This window comes from Lolium rigidum, chromosome 7 (assembly GCF_022539505.1).
Source record: "Lolium rigidum isolate FL_2022 chromosome 7, APGP_CSIRO_Lrig_0.1, whole genome shotgun sequence".
NCBI classification, from domain to species: domain Eukaryota; kingdom Viridiplantae; phylum Streptophyta; class Magnoliopsida; order Poales; family Poaceae; genus Lolium; species Lolium rigidum.
Genome location: NC_061514.1, coordinates 312,245,322 through 312,264,352, shown reverse-complemented (window position 1 = coordinate 312,264,352; position 19,031 = coordinate 312,245,322).

The following is a 19,031-nucleotide window of genomic DNA, read 5'->3' as shown; positions in this document are numbered from 1 at the left end:
CGGGCAAAATAGGACCCTGGGCGTTGATTTCGTCCAATTCCGAGAATATTTCCTTACTAGGATTTCTGAAACCAAAAACAGCAGAAAACAGCAACTGGCCCTTCGGCATCTCGTCAATAGGTTAGTTCCGGAGAACGCATAATTATGACATAAAATGTGCATATAACATGTAGATATCATCAATAATGTGGCATGGAACATAAGAAATTATCGATACGTCGGAGACGTATCAGCATCCCCAAGCTTAGTTCTCGCTCGTCCCGAGCGGGTAAACGATAAACAAAGATAATTTCGGGGTGACATGCCATCATAACCTTGATCATACTATTTGTAAAGCATATGTAGTGAATGCAGCGATCAAAACAATGTATATGACATGAGTAAACAAGTGAATCATAAAGCAAAGACTTTTCATGAATAGTACTTCAAGACAAGCATCAATAAGTCTTGCATAAGAGTTAACTCATAAAGCAATAAATCAAAGTAAAGGTATTGAAGCAACACAAAGGAAGATTAAGTTTCAGCGGTTGCTTTCAACTTGTAACATGTATATCTCATGGATAATTGTCAACATAGAGTAATATAATAAGTGCAATATGCAAGTATGTAGGAATCAATGCACAGTTCACACAAGTGTTTGCTTCTTGAGGTGGAGAAAAATAGGTGAACTGACTCAACATAAAAGTAAAAAGAATGGTCCTTCAAAGAAGAAAGCATCGATTGCTATATTTGTGCTAGAGCTTTTATTTTGAAAATATGAAACAATTTTGTCAACGGTAGTAATAAAGCATATGAGTTATGTAAATTATATCTTACAAGTTGCAAGCCTCATGCATAGTATACTAATAGTGCCCGCACCTTGTCCCAATTAGCTTGGACTACCGGATCATCGCAATACACATGTTTTAACCAAGTGTCACAATGGGGTACCTCCATGCCGCCTGTACAAAGGTCTAAGGAGAAAGCTCGCATTTTGGATTTCTCGCTTTTGATTATTCTAAACTTAGACATCCATACCGGGACAACATGGACAACAGATAATGGACTCCTCTTTTATGCATAAGCATGTAACAACAATTAATAATTTTCTCATATGAGATTGAGGATATTTGTCCAAAACTGAAACTTCCACCATGGATCATGGCTTTAGTTAGCGGCCCAATGTTCTTCTCTAACAATATGCATGCTTAACCATAAGGTGGTAGATCTCCCTTACTTCAGACAAGACGAACATGCATAGCAACTCACATGATATTCAACAAAGAATAGTTGATGGCGTCCCCTGAAACATGGTTATCGCACAACAAGCAACTTAATAAGAGATAAAGTGCATACGTACATATTCAATACCACAATAGTTTTTAAGCTATTTGTCCCATGAGCTATATATTGCAAAGGTGAATGATGGAATTTAGCACTCAAGCAATTTACTTTGGAATGGGGGAGAAATACCATGTAGTAGGTAGGTATGGTGGACACAAATGGCATAGTGGTTGGCTCAAGGATTTTGGATGCATGAGAAGTATTCCCTCTCGATACAAGGTTTAGACTAGCAAGGTTATTTGAAACAAACACAAGGATGAACCGGTGCAGCAAAACTCACATAAAAGACATATTGTAAACATTATAAGAATCTACACCGTCTTCCTTGTTGTTCAAAACTCAATACTAGAAATTATCTAGACTTTAGGGAGACCAAATATGCAAACCAAATTAGCAAGCTCTAAGTGTTTCTTCATTAATGGGTGCAAAATATATGATGCAAGAGCTTAAACATGAGCACAACAATTGCCAAGTATCAAATTATTCAAGACATTTTAGAATTACTACATGTAGCATTTTCCAATTCCAACCATATAACAATTTAACGAAGAAGAAACTTCGCCATGAATACTATGAGTAAAGCCTAAGGACATATTTGTCCATATGCAACAGCGGAGCTTGTCTCTCTCCCATACAGTAAATGCTAGGATCCATTTATTCAAACAAAAACAAAAACAAACCGACGCTCCAAGCAAAGCACATAAGATGTGACGGAATAAAAATATAGTTTCAGGGGAGGAACCTGATAATGTTGTCGATGAAGAAGGGGATGCCTTGGGCATCCCCAAGCTTAGACGCTTGAGTCTTCTTAGAATATGCAGGGGTGAACCATCGGGGCATCCCCAAGCTTAGAGCTTTCACTCTCCTTGATCATATTGCATCATACTCCTCTCTTGATCCTTGAAAACTTCCTCCACACCAAACTTAGAACAACTCATTAGAGGGTTAGTGCACAATAAAAATTAACATGTTCAGAGGTGACACAATCATTCTTAACACTTCTGGACATTGCATAAAGCTACTGGACATTAATGGATCAAAGAAATTCATCCAACATATCAAAAGAAGCAATGCGAAATAAAAGGCAGAATCTGTCAAAACAGAACAGTTCGTAAAGACGAATTTTAAAATGGCACCAGACTTGCTCAAATGAAAATGCCCAAATTGAATGAAAGTTGCGTACATATCTGAGGATCACGTACGTAAATTGGCTTAATTTTCTGAGCTACCTACAGGGAGGCAGGTCGAAATTCGTGACAGCAAGAAATCTGTTTCTGCGCAGCAATCCAAATCTAGTATGAACCTTACTATCAAAGACTTTACTTGGCACAATAATGCAACAAAACTAAGATAAGGAGAGGTTGCTACAGTAGTAACAACTTCCAAGACACAAATATAAAATAGAGGTACTGTAGCAAAATAAACACATGGGTTATCTCCCAAGAAGTTCTTTCTTTATAGCCATTAAGATGGGCTCAGCAGTTTTAATGATGCACTCGCAAGAAATAGTAGTTGAAGCAAAAGAGAGCATCAAGAGGCAAATTAAAAACAAATTTAAGCCTAACATGCTTCCTATGCATAGGAATCTTGTAAATAAACAAATTCATGAAGCATAATGCAACAAGCATAGAAAGATAAAACAAGTGTAGCTTCAAAAATTTCAGCACATAGAGAGGTGTTTTAGTAACATGAAAATTTCTACAACCATATTTTCCTCTCTCATAATAACTTTCAGTAGCAACATGAGCAAACTCAATAGTATAACTATCACATAAACCATTCTTATCATGAGTCTCATGCATAAAATTATTACTCTCCACATAGGCATAATCAATTTTATTAGTTGTAGTGGGAGCAAATTCAACAAAGTAGCTATCATTATTATTCTCATCATCAAATATAGGAGGCATATTGTAATCATAATCAAATTTATCCTCCATAACAGGCGGTACTAAAAGACCAATATCATTATAATCATCATAAATAGGAGGCAAAGTATCATCAAAGAAAATTTTCTCCTCAATGCTTGGGGGACTAAAAATATCATGCTCATCAAAGCCAGCTTCCCCAAGCTTAGAATCTTCCATATCATTAGCAACAATGGTGTTCAAAGCGTTCATACTAATATGTTCCATAGGTTTTTTAATTTTCGCATCAAACCATCCATGTCTTAAATCGGGAAATAGAATAAGAAGCTCATTGTTGTCCATTATGCCTAACTAGTGTAAACAAGAAACAAAAAGATGCAATTGCAGGATCTAAAGGAAATAGCTTCGAGTACTTACAACGGCGAAAATAGCTTAGTAGCCGAGATCCGGAGTGTGAGTACCTTTTACCTTTCCTCCCCGGCAACGGCGCCAGAAAATAGCTTGATGTCTACGCCCCCCTCCTTTTCCTGTAGACAGTGTTGGGCCTCCAAGAGCAGAGGTTTGTAGAACAGCAGCAAGTTTCCCTTAAGTGGATCACCCAAGGTTTATCGAACTCAGGGAGGAAGAGGTCAAAGATATCCCTCTCATGCAACCCTGCAACCACAAAGCAAGAAGTCTCTTGTGTCCCCAACACACCTAATAGGTGCACTAGTTCAGCGAAGAGATAGTGAAATACAGGTGGTATGAATATATATGAGCAGCGGCAACGACACCAGAAAAGTGCTTTGCCCAGGACAGTAAACAAGAAGTAGTAACGCAACAGTAGTAACGCAGTAAAACAATAAACAAGCAGCGATAGCAGTATTTAGGAACAAGGCCTAGGGATCAGACTTTCACTAGTGGACACTCTCAACATTGATCACATAACAGAATAGATAAATGCATACTCTACACTCTTGTTGGATGATGAACACCATTGCGTAGGATTACACGAACCATCAATGCCGGAGTTAACAAGCTCCACAATTCAATGTTCATATTTAAATAACCTTAGAGTGCATGAAAGATCAATACGACTAAACCAAGTACTAACATAGCATGCACACTGTCACCTTCACACTATGTTGGAGGAATAGATCACATCAATACCATCATAGCAATAGTTAACTTCATAATCTACAAGAGATCATAATCATAGCCTACGCCAAGTACTAACACGGATGCACACACTGTCACCATTACACCGTGCGGGAGGAATAAAACTACTTTAATAACATCACTAGAGTAGCACATAGATAAATTGTGATACAAAACACATTGCAATCATAAAGAGATATAAATAAGCACTTCACTATGCCATTCATAACAGTGAATAAGTATTCCGTGAAATATAGCCTAAGAGACCCACACGGTGCACACACTGTCACCTTTACACACGTGGGACAAGGAGTCTCCGGAGATCACATAAGTAAAATTCACTTGACTAGCATAACGACATCTAGATTACAAGCATCATCATATGAATCTCAATCATGTAAGGCAGCTCATGAGATTATTGTATTGAAGTACATAGGAGAGAGATTAACCACATAGCTACCGGTACAGCCCCGAGCCTCGATGGAGAACTACTCCCTCCTCATGGGAGACAGCAGCGTTGATGAAGATGGCGGTGGTGTTGATGGAGAAGCCTTCCGGGGGCACTTCCCCGTCCCGGCGGCGTGCCGGAACAGAGACTCTGTCCCCCAGATCTTGGCTTCGCGATGGCGGCGGCTCTGGAAGGTTTCTCGTACCGTGGCTTTTCCGTATCGAGGTTTTAGGTCGAGGGGCTTTATATAGGCGAAGAGGCGGCGTCAGAAGGTCAACGAGGCGACGACACCATAGGGGGGCGCGGGCCACCCCCAGGCCGCGCCGGCCTATGGTCCGGTGGGCTCGTGCCCCCCTCTGATGACTCTCGGGTGTTCTGGATGCTTCCGGGCAAAATAGGACCCTGGGCGTTGATTTCGTCCAATTCCGAGAATATTTCCTTACTAGGATTTCTGAAACCAAAAACAGCAGAAAACAACAACTGGCCCTTCGGCATCTCGTCAATAGGTTAGTTTCGGAGAACGCATAATTATGACATAAAATGTGCATATAACATGTAGATATCATCAATAATGTGGCATGGAACATAAGAAATTATCGATACGTCGGAGACGTATCACCATGGTCTTCTGCCAAGAAAGTGGAAGCCGGAAGGGGAGAAAAGACCGATGGTGAGTTGCAGAGCGATGGCACTTCACTTTCACGACCACCACCACCGCCCGAGCGTGTCTAGGGTTTATAGGTCTAGCTTCCTCTCATCTCCACCCCCTCACATTGCCAAGGGAGTCCCTTGCGAGTTCCATCGGCCGACATCCAAGACGCATGTACATCTCGGAAAGGAACACTTCTCTCGTCACATCCTTCATGAAAGGCCAGCCCAGTTGGCCCACTTAATCAGAGGCCGCCCAGATGCGTGGCTTCCGTGAGGCGGTGGACATTTGTGGTCTGATCGATCTGGGCTACACCGGCCTCGATTGGACTTTTGAAAAAAAAGTTCGAGGTGGATCTTACACGAGAGTTCGCCTTGACCGTGCTCTTGCAAACCCAGCATGGTGGAGCATGTTTCCTGAAGCTGAACTGCGCCACTTGACTGCTGTTAAGTCGGACCACTGTCCGATCCTGCTAACTACCATGCAGCGTCCTGTACCTGCCAATAAACGAGCGCGGCAACGAACATTTAAATATGAGGTCATGTGGGAATCCCACCCTGACTTTGCAGCTTTTATTGATCAATCGTGGAAGGTTAATCAATGTAGCAACATGGAGGAGCTGAGGGAGAAGCTAGAATCGTTGGCAGGGGGCTGCAAACGTTGGGATCATGATGTGTTTGGTGAGGTCAGGAAAGAACTAAAGTCACTACACTCCCGCCTGACTGAACTCAGAGAGGAACCAACGAGGACAGGCCCGAGCTATGAAGAGATCAAAACTTGTGATCGAATAGTTGAACTCAATCATCGTGAAGAGATTATGTGGCGTCAAAGGTCACGAATTCAATGGCTAGCAGATGGTGATAACAACACGAAATTTTTCCATCAAAAAGCTACTCAGCGACGGAACAAAAATAAAATTACTGAACTGACCATGACTGATGGTACTGTTACCCAGGATGTGGACACGATGCAGTCAATGACTCGAGATTTTTATCAACACTTATACACTGCTGAGGGAACCCAGGGTATGCAAACTGTCTTGGAGACAGTGCCTAGGCGTGTTACATCAGGCATGAATACTTTCTTAACAGCCCCTTATACTGGTGAAGAAGTGAAGAAGGCATTATTTCAGATGTTCCCTACCAAGGCGCCGGGTCCTGATGGTTTCCCGGCTCACTTCTTCCAAAGGGACTGGGATTTATGTGGCAATGAGGTAACAAAGGCTGTTTTGAATATTTTGAATGGGATTGAACCACCTGAGCTTATCAACTATACTTGCATTGTTCTAATCCCAAAAGTGCAGAGTCCGAAACTTTTGACACAGTTTAGACCCATCAGCTTATGCAATGTCATCCTAAAAATTGTGTCTAAAGTGCAAGCTAATCGCCTCAAGGAAATTCTTTCAGAAATTATCTCGGATGAGCAATCCGCTTTTGTGCCGGGGGGCGCTTGATAACTGACAACATCATCTCAGCCTATGAGTGCTTGCACTTCATGAAAAAGAAAAGGGGTCGAGGTGACCAATATTGTGCTCTGAAATTGGATATGATGAAGGCCTACGACCGAGTTGAGTGGGACTATTTGGAGGCTATTATGTTAAAACTTGGTATTCACCAGTCCTTTGTGACTTCTATAATGAGCATAGTGACGTCTGTTTCTTTTTCGGTGTTGTTTAATGGAGAGAGAACGGAGTTTTTTAAACCCTCCAGGGGAATTCGCCAGGGGGACCCTATCTCACCTTATTTGTTCTTACTAGCAGCTGAAGGTCTGTCTTGCCTGTTGAGGAGCAGGGGGGATGGTAATCTTTCGGGCATCATTGTGGCGCCCTTAGCACCCCCGGTCAATCATCTTCTTTTTGCAGACGATAGCTTGCTTTTCATTAAGGCAAATTCTGGTGGAGCTTTGGAGATCTCAGAAATTCTCGAGGTATATTGTCTTGCTTCGGGCCAGCGTATTAATAAGGATAAATCTTCAGTACACTTTAGCAAAGGTTGCCCGAATTTAGTTAGAGCAGAAATAAAGAACATTCTCCAAGTTGCAAATGAAACTCTGTCAGGAAAATATTTGGGTATGCCATCTGATATTGGAATTTCAAAAAATGGTTCTTTCAAATATCTCAGAGATCGGATCTGGAAGTACATACAAGGATGGATGGAACAGATACTCTCCTCAGGTGGAAAGGATGTGCTAATAAAATCGGTGGCCCAAGCCATCCCAATTTTTTCCATGTCATGCTTTAAACTCCCACGAGGTCTATGTCAATATATTGATCAAGTTATTAGAAGCTTCTGGTGGGGGAGCAAGGATGGAAAGAGAAAGGTTGCATGGGTATCCTGGGATGTTCTAATAATGCCTAAGTATATGGGAGGTCTAGGCTTTAAGGATATGGAGCTCTTCAACTTGGCCCTCTTGGCCAAACAGGCTTGGCGAATTCTTCAAGCTCCTCAAACTCTGAGTGCTAGAATTCTAAAAGCTGTATATTTCCCTCACTATGATATTATGACAGCCGGCCTTGGCACTAGGCCTTCGCAAGTTTGGCGGGCGATATTGGAAGGAAGAGATGCTCTTAAGCTTGGCCTGATCCGACGCATTGGAGATGGCAACACTACATCCATATGGAATGAGAATTGGCTCCCTCGTAGCACTAGACTGCGTCCCGTTGCAGCAATTGGTACTGTTCACCGTCCGACAATGGTTTCTGAACTTATAGAGCAGACTGAGGGGGAATGGAAGGAAGATATGCTGACAATGCATTTTCTACCTATGGACATAGAAGTTATAAAGTCTATTCCTTTGAGCACAGTTAACCAAAGTGACACTTGGGCCTGGCACTTTGAAAAAACGGGATTGTTTTCTGTCCGATCAGCATACAGGTTGTTGGTTTCTACCAAGAAATGCAGAGAAGATTGGTTGGCAGGGCGTCCAGCTAGCTCTTCATCGAGCACTGAGCGGAAAGCATGGACCACTCTCTGGAAAACGAAGGTCCCAAGCAAAATTAGGGTCTTCTTATGGCGACTAGCTCATCAGTCCATCACAACTGGATCAGTTCGCCACCATCGGAACATGGCTACAACCCCTAGGTGTCCATTCTACGCAGCTACAAGTGATGATTGGAGAGACTCGTTAATTAATTGTACCATGGCAAGATGTGTTTGGGCTCTAGTCGATGAAGAAGTGACTGAGCACATAAGCATAAACAATTGTGGCAATGCCAAGGATTGGCTGTTCTTCCTGATTGACACACTGTCACACGAAAAGTTCACCAAGGTAATTATCACGCTCTGGGCAATTTGGGGTGCCAGAAGGAAAGCAATACACGAAGAAATTTTTCAGAGCCCTCTGACAGTCTATGGTTTTATCACAAATTATCTAGCCGAACTGAACCAGATTCAAACAATCAACAATCCTCGATTGCAAGTGCCAGCAGTACCTCCGGCTGCCCCCTGGATCGCGCCACCAAGCAGTGCAGTAAAGGTAAATGTTGATGCTGCGGTATCTAAGTATGGGAACAGAGGGGTCGTTGCAGCAATTTGTCGGGATGAACATGGAGCTTTTCTTGGTGCCTTTGTCCTAGCAGTTCAAGGGATTGCTGATCCTGCAACTTTGGAGGCGATAGCTTGTCGTGAAGGACTTGCTCTCTGCTCTGATCTTCATGTTAATAGGATTATTCTTGCATCAGACTGCCTGGAAGTTGTCAATGCTATCAAGGAAGGGAGCAGAGGAAGCTACTATTCTGTCCTCTGTGAGATTAACCAGCGCAGTTCAGCTTTTGCTTCAGTTAGCTTCAACCATGAAGGAAGAAAGTCCAATATGCATGCTCATAATTTAGCCCCTAGTCACATTTCTCTTGAGCATGGTCGCCACATATGGCTCCTTAATTCCCCAGACATTGCTATTGTACCTATGATGATTGAGTAATAAAAGGAGCTGTAAACCCTCAAAAAAAAAAGATAAATCTTCGAGGATCCCCTAAAAAAAAGGTAAATCTTTGAGGAAGAAGCCCTGCAAGGATGTGTTAGCGGAGACGAGCGGGTGGCACCGTAAGAAGGTCACAACGACGTCGTGACCACCGATAGTGATGTTCAGAAGCACGATATGGGACATTTATTCATATGATCCAATGGTTAGAATTGCCCAACCATCGAGAGAGCTCCTAACTCGGCCAATTTTACTGTTACTTTATATTCCACTTGGCTGGACGAAGCCGACGAGTATGGTTGGTTCTCACCATAGCCATTGAACTTTAAGAGACATAATCGAGAAACTCACACAATAATGCCTAGAATACCCATCTAATAAACTGTTAGGCCTAGAATACCCATCTAATAAACTGTTAGTTAGTCTATCTTAGTGGTACTTTCCTCTGCCATAAGTAAAACCAGTATGCGTAACATACTACCTCTAGAAAGAATAAGACCAATACACTGACTAACACTACTTAATTAGTAATTAGGTCCACTAACCATCATAGTTTCAACGTTTTCTGAGTGAGGCGGTATTATGTGACTTCGGAAGCACTGATAAACACATGACTTAGATTGCAACATCGGGAAAGATGCCTGAGTCAGCTCCCACATGCAGGATCGATGCGAGCATCTAATTTGTCAACTTTTATCACGTCATCAGATCTGATTGTGCATGACGTGTGTGTATAGGTCATTTCTGTTTATAGAGTTCAACCGTAAATATGACGTAGACATAAGCGACATGTATTGTACTTATATTTCATAAGACAATAATGATCAAAAACCTCAATCTCGCAAATGAGATGTCAGACTCATGCTTAACAACTAGTATCTTTTTCCAACCAAATTTGGGCATCAAGAAAAAAACCTTAAATAGTTTTAGTTTTATCATAAATAAAGGTGTAGCTTGCCTAGATAATTAACGGGATGACATAAGGGTATCTCCAACGGGATGACATAAACAGACGCTACGTCCGTGCGGAGGAAAAGTGCAGCTGGACTCTGCTCCAGCGGTCCGACGCATAGTGACTGGACTGTCCGCGGAGATGTAAATGCGGCGCATATTTGCGCATAGGATGCGTCGCGGCGGACATTGCGCGGACACGCGAAGTGACTGCTCGCTTTTCCACCGAGCTCGCCTGGCAGCGAGCCATAGGGTTGTATCGAGCGCATTGTTCCCGCGGCCACCGCTTCAACGGTCGTGGCTTATGTATTTGCATCTACGTCGCAGCCTTCGCCATCAATGCGCACTGGCGGGCGGCGGTTGGGCTTCTACGCTGCCATCAATAACATCGTATCCCTTGCGCGCCCGACCTTAAAAGTTCACTGGCATCGTCCATGCCATTGCCCACACATCCACTCCCACCCTCACCGCCGGGCACTACCGCATAACCATGGGGAAGAAGAAGCATGACTCCGAGGCATCCGGCATCGGCACCAAGAAGGCGGAGCGGACGCACATGGTGCCGTTGCCCCGTCGGGTGGCGCGGCTCATGCACAAGAACTGGACGGCGTGCGACGGCTGGCGGGACGTGCACCTGCCTGGCGGCGGCTGGTGGCTCAGCCACCTCCGGGTGCATGTCCCGCCCCTGCCTCTACGCGAGCCTGACATGAGCGCCGAGATCCAGCGCAGACGGCGTACCTGTCGTCGGACCTCCACGCCGATCCCGCCTTCGTCGTCGACTCCGTCAACGCAAGACCGAGCACGATGAGAGGAGGCAGGCGGGGTTCCTCGGCGACAGGGACTTCCCGTTTGACCACCCACTGCAACCTCATCGCCGAACACGGCTGGCACCGGCGCCTCCACAGGACGAAGACGACAACACGCTGGCCTACCACAACGAGGAGGCCAAGGACGACAGCGACGACTACGTCACCTGCATTTTCCACGAATGGCAGGCGACCATGGCGGAGGACCGAAAGTTCAAGTACCCGGCGACGATGACCGACGATGAGATCGCGAGGCTCGGCGTCCTCGTCTCGGAGGTGGACCGACCGGTGTAGCCGCCGCTGCCCCGGTACGCCACAGGCATCATGCCGCCGGGCCTCACAAAGGAAGAGGCCCTACGACGGGCGCTCGAGGAGTCGGTCCCACAACTGCTGCCGTACAATTCGTGGGTGTCTCCACCTCCAGCACCGGCCTAGGATGCTCAACCTCCACCACCGGCATGGGCTGCTCCTGTTGGAGATATGCCCAAGAGGCAATAATAAAAGTGGTTATTATATATCTTTATGTTTATGATAAATGTTTATATATCATGCTATAATTGTATTAACCGAAACTTTGATACATGTGTGTTATGTAAACAAACAATGAGTCCCTAGTAAGCCTCTTAACTAGCTTGTTGATTAATAGATGATTAGTTTCATAATCATGAACATTGGATGTTATTAATAACAAGGTTATATCATTATATGAATGATGTAATGGACACACCCAAATAAGCGTAGCATAAGATCACGTCATTAAGTTATTTGCTATAAGCTTTCGATACATAGTTACCTAGTCCTTATAACCATGAGATCATGTAAATCACTTATACCGGAAAGGTACTTTGATTACATCAAACGCCACTGCGTAAATGGGTGGTTATAAAGGTGGGATTAAGTATCCGGAAAGTATGAGTTGAGGCATATGGATCAACAAGTGGGATTTGTCCATCCCGATGACGGATAGATATACTCTGGGCCCTCTCGGTGGAATGTCGTCTAATGTCTTGCAAGCATATGAATAAGTTCATAAGAGACCACATACCACGGTACGAGTAAAGAGTACTTGTCAGGAGACGAGGTTGAACAAGGTATAGAGTGATACCGATGATCAAACCTCGGACAAGTAAAATATCGCGTGACAAAGGGAATTGGTATCGTATGTGAAATGGTTCATTCGATCACTAAGTCATCGTTGAATATGTGGGAGCCATTATGGATCTCCAGATCCCGCTATTGGTTATTGGTCGGAGAGAGATCTCAACCATGTCTATATAGTTCGCGAACCGTAGGGTGACACACTTAAGGTTTGATGTTGTAATAGTAGAACTTGAAATATGGAATGGAGTTCGAAGTATTGTTCGAAGTCTCGGATGGGATCCCGGACATCACGAGGAGTTCCAGAATGGTCCGGAGAATAAGATTCATATATAGGAAGTCATTTTATAAGTTTGAAAATGATCCGGTGCATTTATGGAAGGTTCTAGAAGGTTCTAGAAAAGTCCGGAAGAAATCACTTTGGAAGGCGGAGTCCCGGAGGGACTCCACCACCATGGCCGGCCAACCCTAAGAGGGGTGGAGTCCCAAGTGGACTCCACCATAGGGGCCGGCCACCCCCACATGGAAGGGTGGGAATCCCACTTGGGTGGGAGTCCCACCTTGGGTAGGTTTCCCTACTACATGGAAGGTTTTGGGTTCGGGTCTTATTCGAAGACTTGTAGTCCAACACTTGGGATTCCACCTATATAATGAGGGGCATAGGGGAGGGGGCCGGCCACCACAACACCACCACCTTGGCCGCACCCCAAGGAGGCCGACCACCCCCTCTCCCAAACCCTAGCCGCCCCACCTCCTCCACCTCTCCCGCAACGCTTAGCGAAGCTCCGCCGGAGTTCTCCATCGCCACCGCCACCACGCCGTCGTGCTGCCGGATTCAAGGAGGAGCTACTACTTCCGCCGCCCGCTGGAACGGGGAGAAGGACGTCGTCTTCATCAACACCGAACGTGTGACCGAGTACGGAGGTGCTGCCCGATCGTGGCACCGTGATCAAGATCTTCTACGCGCTTTTGCAAGCGGCAAGTGATCGTCTACCGCAGCAACAAGAGCCTCATCTTGTAGGCTTTGGAAATATTCAAGGGTGAGTCTCGATCATCTCCTCGTTGCTCCCGTCTTCTAGATTGCATCTTGGCTTGGATTGCGTTCTTGCGGTAGGAAATTTTTTGTTTTCTATGCAACGAATCCCTACAGTGGTATCAGAGCCGTGTCTATGCATAGATGGTTGCACAAGTAGAACACAATGGTTTTGTGGGCGTTGATGCTTATGTTATCTTTAGTTTGAGTACTTTGCATCTTTGTGGCATAGTGGGATGAAGCGGCTCGGGCTAACTTTACATGACCGCGTTCATGAGATTTGCTCCACGCTCGACATGCAACTTGTATTGCATAAGTGGCTTTGCGGGTGTCCGTCTCTCCTACTATAGTGAAGATTCAATTTACTCTTCTATTGACAACACTAGTATCACCGTTGTGGTTCATGTTCGTAGGTAGATTGGATCTTACTCGAAAACCCTAAACCACGTAAAATATGCAAACCAAATTAGAGAACGTCTAACTTGTTTTTGCAGGGTTTGGTGATGTGATATGGCCATAATGTGATGATGACTATGTATGAGATGATCATTATTGTATTGTGGCAACCGGCAGGAGCCTTATGGTTGTCTTTAAATTTCATGTTGAGTAGTATTTCAAAGAAGTTGTAATAGTTGCTACATGGGAGAACAATCATGAAGACGGCGCCATTGACCTTGACGCTACGCCGACGATGATGGAGATCATGCCCGTTGATGATAGAGATCATGTCCGTGCTTTGGAGATGAAGATCAAAGGCGCAAAGACAAAAGGGCCATATCATATCACATATGAACTGCATGTGATGTTAATCCTTTTATGCATCTTATTTTGCTTAGATCGCGACGGTAGCATTATAAGATGATCCCTCTCACTAAAATATCAAGATAATAAAGTGTTCATCCTTAGTAGCACCGTTGCCAAGACTTGTCGTTTCGAAGCATCTCGTGATGATCGGGTGTGATAGAATCAACAAGTGCATACAACGGGTGCAAGCCAGCTTTGCACATGCGGATACTAAGGTGGCCTTGACGAGCCTAGCATGTACAGACATGGTCTCGGAACACGTGATAACGAAAGGTAGAGCATGAATCATATGATTGATATGATGAACACTTTGAGTGTTCGCCATTGAAGTTACATCTTGTCTCGTGATGATCGGACTTGGTGTGGTGGATTTGGTTCGTGTGATCACTAAGACAATTCGAGGGATATTGTTTTGAGTGGGAGTTCACCTAGTTTTTAATTTTGTTGAATTAAAATTTGAACTCAATTTGTCATAAACTTAGTCTAAACTATTGCAAATATGTTGTAGATATGGCGTCCCCAATCAATTTTAACCAGCTTCCTAGAGAAAGAAAAGCTTAAGAGCAACGGTAGCAACTTCACCGATCTGGTTCCGTCATGTGAGGATCTTCCTCAATGGCGGAAATCTGCAATATGTGCTTGATGCACCGCTAGGTGACCCTCCTGCAGAAACTGAAACCGATGAAGTAAAGAATGTTTACGCGACTCGGAAAACTCGGTACTCTCTAGTTCAGTGTGCCATCCCGTGCGATCTCGGAAGCCGATCTTCAAAAACGTTTTGAGCACCACGATCCACATGAGTTAGTCAATGAGTTGAAAACTATCTTTGAGACTCATGCAGCCGTGGAATGCTATGAAGCATCGAAACACTTCTTCAGCTGCATGATGGAAGAAGGCAGCTCCGTTAGTGAGCACATGCTCGCCATGACCGGGCATGCGAAGAAACTCAGTGACTTGGGAATAGTGATTCCTAACAGGTCGGGGATTAATCGTGTCCTTCAATCACTGCCACCAAGTTACAAGAACTTCGTGATGAACTACAATATGCGAGAACATGAACAAGGAGTTACTCGAACTCTTTGGCATGCTAAAAGCTGCTGAGATTGAGATCAAGAAAGAGCACCAAGTGTTGATGGTCAACAAGACCACCAGTTTCAAGAAACAGGGGCAAGTCTAAGGGAAAATTCAAGAAGGGTGGCAAGAAAGCTGCCACGCCTCTCGTGAAACCTAAGAACGGCCCTAAGCTCGATGCTTGAGTGCTATTACTGCAAGAAGAAGGGACACTAGAAGCGTAATTGCTCCAAGTATTTGGCGGATCTGAAGAGCGGCCTTGTCAAGAAGAAGAAAGAAGGTATATCTGATATACATGTTATAGATGTTTATCTTACTGGTTCTCGTACTAGTACACGGGTATTTGATACTTGGTTCGGTTGCTCATATTTGTAACTCGAAACAGGAACTAAAGAATAAACGAAGACTACTAAAGGATGAAGTGACGATGCACGTTGAAATGGATCCAAAGTCGATGTGATCGTTGTCGGCACACTTCCTCTACATCTACCTTCGGGATTAGTTTTAAGCCTCAATAATTGTTATTTTGTACCCGCGTTGAGCATGAACATTATATCTGGATCTTGTTTAATGCAAGACGGTTGTTCATTCAAGTCCGAGAATAATGGCTGTTCTATTTTTATGAATAATATCTTTTATGGTCGAGCACCTGAAAAGAATGGCTTATTTCTGTTAGATCTCGATAGTAGTGATACACATATTCATAACATTGATGCTAAGCGAATTAAATTGAATGATAATTCTACTTATATGTGGCACTGTCGTCTTGGTCATATTGGAGTGAAACGCATGAAGAAACTCCATACCGATGGATTACTTGAATCACTTGACTTTGAGTCACTTGATAGATGCGAAGCATGTCTAATGGGAAAATGACTAAGACTCCATTCTCTGGTATTATGGAGCGAGCTACAGACTTATTGGAAATCATACATACCGATGTGTGCGGACCAATGAGTGTAGCCTCGCGCGGTGGTTATCGTTATGTTCTAACCTTCACGGATGATTTGAGTAGATATGGGTATATCTATTTAATGAAACATAAATCCGAAACTTTCGAGAAGTTTAAGGAATTCCAAAGTGAAGTAGAAAATCAACGTAACAAGAAGATTAAATTTCTACGATCCGATCGCGGAGGTGAATATACGAGTTATGAGTTTGGCATGCATTTAAAGAAATGCGGAATACTTTCACAATTGACACCGCCGGGAACACCACAACGAAACGGTGTGTCCGAACGTCGTAATCGAACTCTCTTAGATATGGTTCGTTCTATGATGTCTCTTACTGATTTGTCGTTATCATTTTGGAGTTATGCATTAAAGACAGCCGCATTCACTTTAAATAGAGCACCATCAAAATCCGTTGAAACGACGCCGTATGAATTATGGTTTAATAAGAAACCTAAGCTGTCGTTCCTTAAAGTTCAGGGTTGCGAAGCCTATGTAAAAAAGTTACAACCGGACAAGCTAGAACCCAAAGCGGAGAAATGCGTCTTCATAGGATACCCTAAGGAAACTATTGGGTACACTTTCTATCACAGATCCGAATGCAAGATCTTTGTTGCTAAGAACGGAACCTTTCTTGAGAAAGAATTTCTCACTAAAGAAGTGACTGGAAGAAAAGTAGAACTCGATGAGATTGAAGAATCTCTACTCGTTGATCAGAGTAGCGCAGTTGACGTGGGCATTACCCTTCGAGTAACCGACGTTACCCTATCCTGTATTGACCAACTGGAGGCCCATAAAGGCACCCGAAGGCTAGATGGGCCACTAGGTCGGCGCACCAGAAGATCCCTTGACGAGCAAGACAAGGAAGCGAACAAATAAGGAAAGATTGGATCTGAACTATTGTAAATCTAGTCGTATTCGGTTAGACCTCTTGAGACCTGGCCTCCTATATAAAGGCCAGGAGAGGGGCTGCCGAAGGACACGAACAATCTTAGCAACCTTAGCCAGGAAAAGCTTAGAGCTAGGTAATCCTAGCAACACCAATCTCGACTAGATCTCAGCCGAAGTATTCGGCACCCCATTGTAACCTGTTTTCATCATAATCAAAGAACGAGACGGGCGGGACGTAAGGATTTTACCTCATCGAGGGCCCCGAACTCGGGTAAATCGCTCTCCCCGCTTGTCTGTGTACCGATGTCTCGTGTCAGCTTGCAGGATTCCATCAACCCTAAGCCCCTATCGGAGGGCATTGCCGAGGAGCACCCTCGACAATTGGCGTCGTCTGTGGGAAACCTGTTGGCACAAGGCAGGGCATCGGCAGATCCGATCATGACATCGGCAGCTTTACCGGCAAATTTGCCGGCAACTTCGTCAGCAACTTCGTCGACACCATCGTCGCCAATCCTGGGAAGCCCGATTCGGTTCGGCTCCTACGAGTTTACTCCACACAGCGATTCCTCCCGTTCGAACTTTTCGGATCTACAAGGGAACATGGAGATGACCTTCGGCAGCGTCCATTACAACGTCAACGCAGAAGGAATCCTTCGACTGCTGGAATCCCCCGCCTCCGGATCGATGAGTTCAAGCGCATCATCATCACTCGATCTATCGGCTGGTCTGACGGAATCGACGTGCTCCCCCGTGCCCTCGACTCCTCGCTCGGTGTCCTCCATGTCAGTAGGGTCGGACGATTCCTCATCTTCGAAGCTAACTTCGTATTATTGCCTGAACTGCGACACCAGGCACGGGCTGGGATCTAGCGACACGCCGTTCATCTGCAATGACCAGTATTCATCGGGAGAGGACAGTATCGACAGTACCATCCAGGGAACCACCCGAAGGGCGGCACACCATCAGGTCTATGTCGCCAACAACACAGGAAACACAAGGCGCAGAGGAGACGAGGACCATACCCCCCGCTCCAGTAGAAAGGCAAGTTTCGAGAACAGCGCCAGCAACCGCGATAGCGATTATACCATCGCGGATGAGGAGTGGGCAGCAGCGAGGGCAGCAGTACTCAACAACACGCCACTCCCCACAGGGACTTCGGTTGGAACCCTCAATGCTTACCGCTCCATACTAGAGAAAAACCGAGAGCACTTGTCGAAAGAGCAAGCCACTCTTGAAAGACGCCTATCCGCGGCGGACCGATCCAGTGAAAAGCGAAGGGGTTCGCAAGGAAGCGCCTCCCGGAACACTCAGGGAGCAGGCAAGCATCGGTCAAGGATGTCCAGGCTTTCGGAAGATGACGCCAGAGAGATAACATCGAATCTAACTAAATCCTTTATGACCACGGATACCGCGGGCATGCCACGGCCGAAAACCGTTGCAGGAGCAACGGCCAACCTCGCCGCTTACCTCATCAGCCAGCGCCCCGAAGGATCCATGGCTCAAGCTCACCGAGGTGCCCTCGAAAGTCTCGCGATATTGGGAAACAACCTAGTTCCGCAAAAGGAAAGGACTACGGTCCAAGGCAGTGGGTCAAAACATCATGCGAGAGACGCTCGGGACGAGATCACCCAGAGCAGGATCGACAAAGCAAGGCGACGACGTGCCACTAGGAAGGACGGCGACAGCGATTCTTCGGATGAAGACCAGGAGTACGACGGTGAGCTCAGGGGAGCCGACTGTTTAAGTTACAAGATACGCGAAGCAATGCCGCCCAAAAAGTTTAAGCCTACCCCTACCGACGCTGCCAAGTACGATGGGCAGCAAGAACCAAGATCCTGGATAGATGACTACCTACAGACAATGATCTTGCACAAAGGAAACTAGATAGCGGCAATGCAATGCTTACAGCTTTACTTGAAGGATTCAGCACGGGCCTGGCTACGGGGGCTGCCGAAAGGTTCTGTCAAATCATGGGACGACCTCGTAGACGCCTTCGTTGCCAACTTCCAAGCAACATACAAGAGGCCCGTCGGGATCGAAGAACTACGGAATTGTCGGCAGAAGCAGAAGGAGTCGATGCGTTC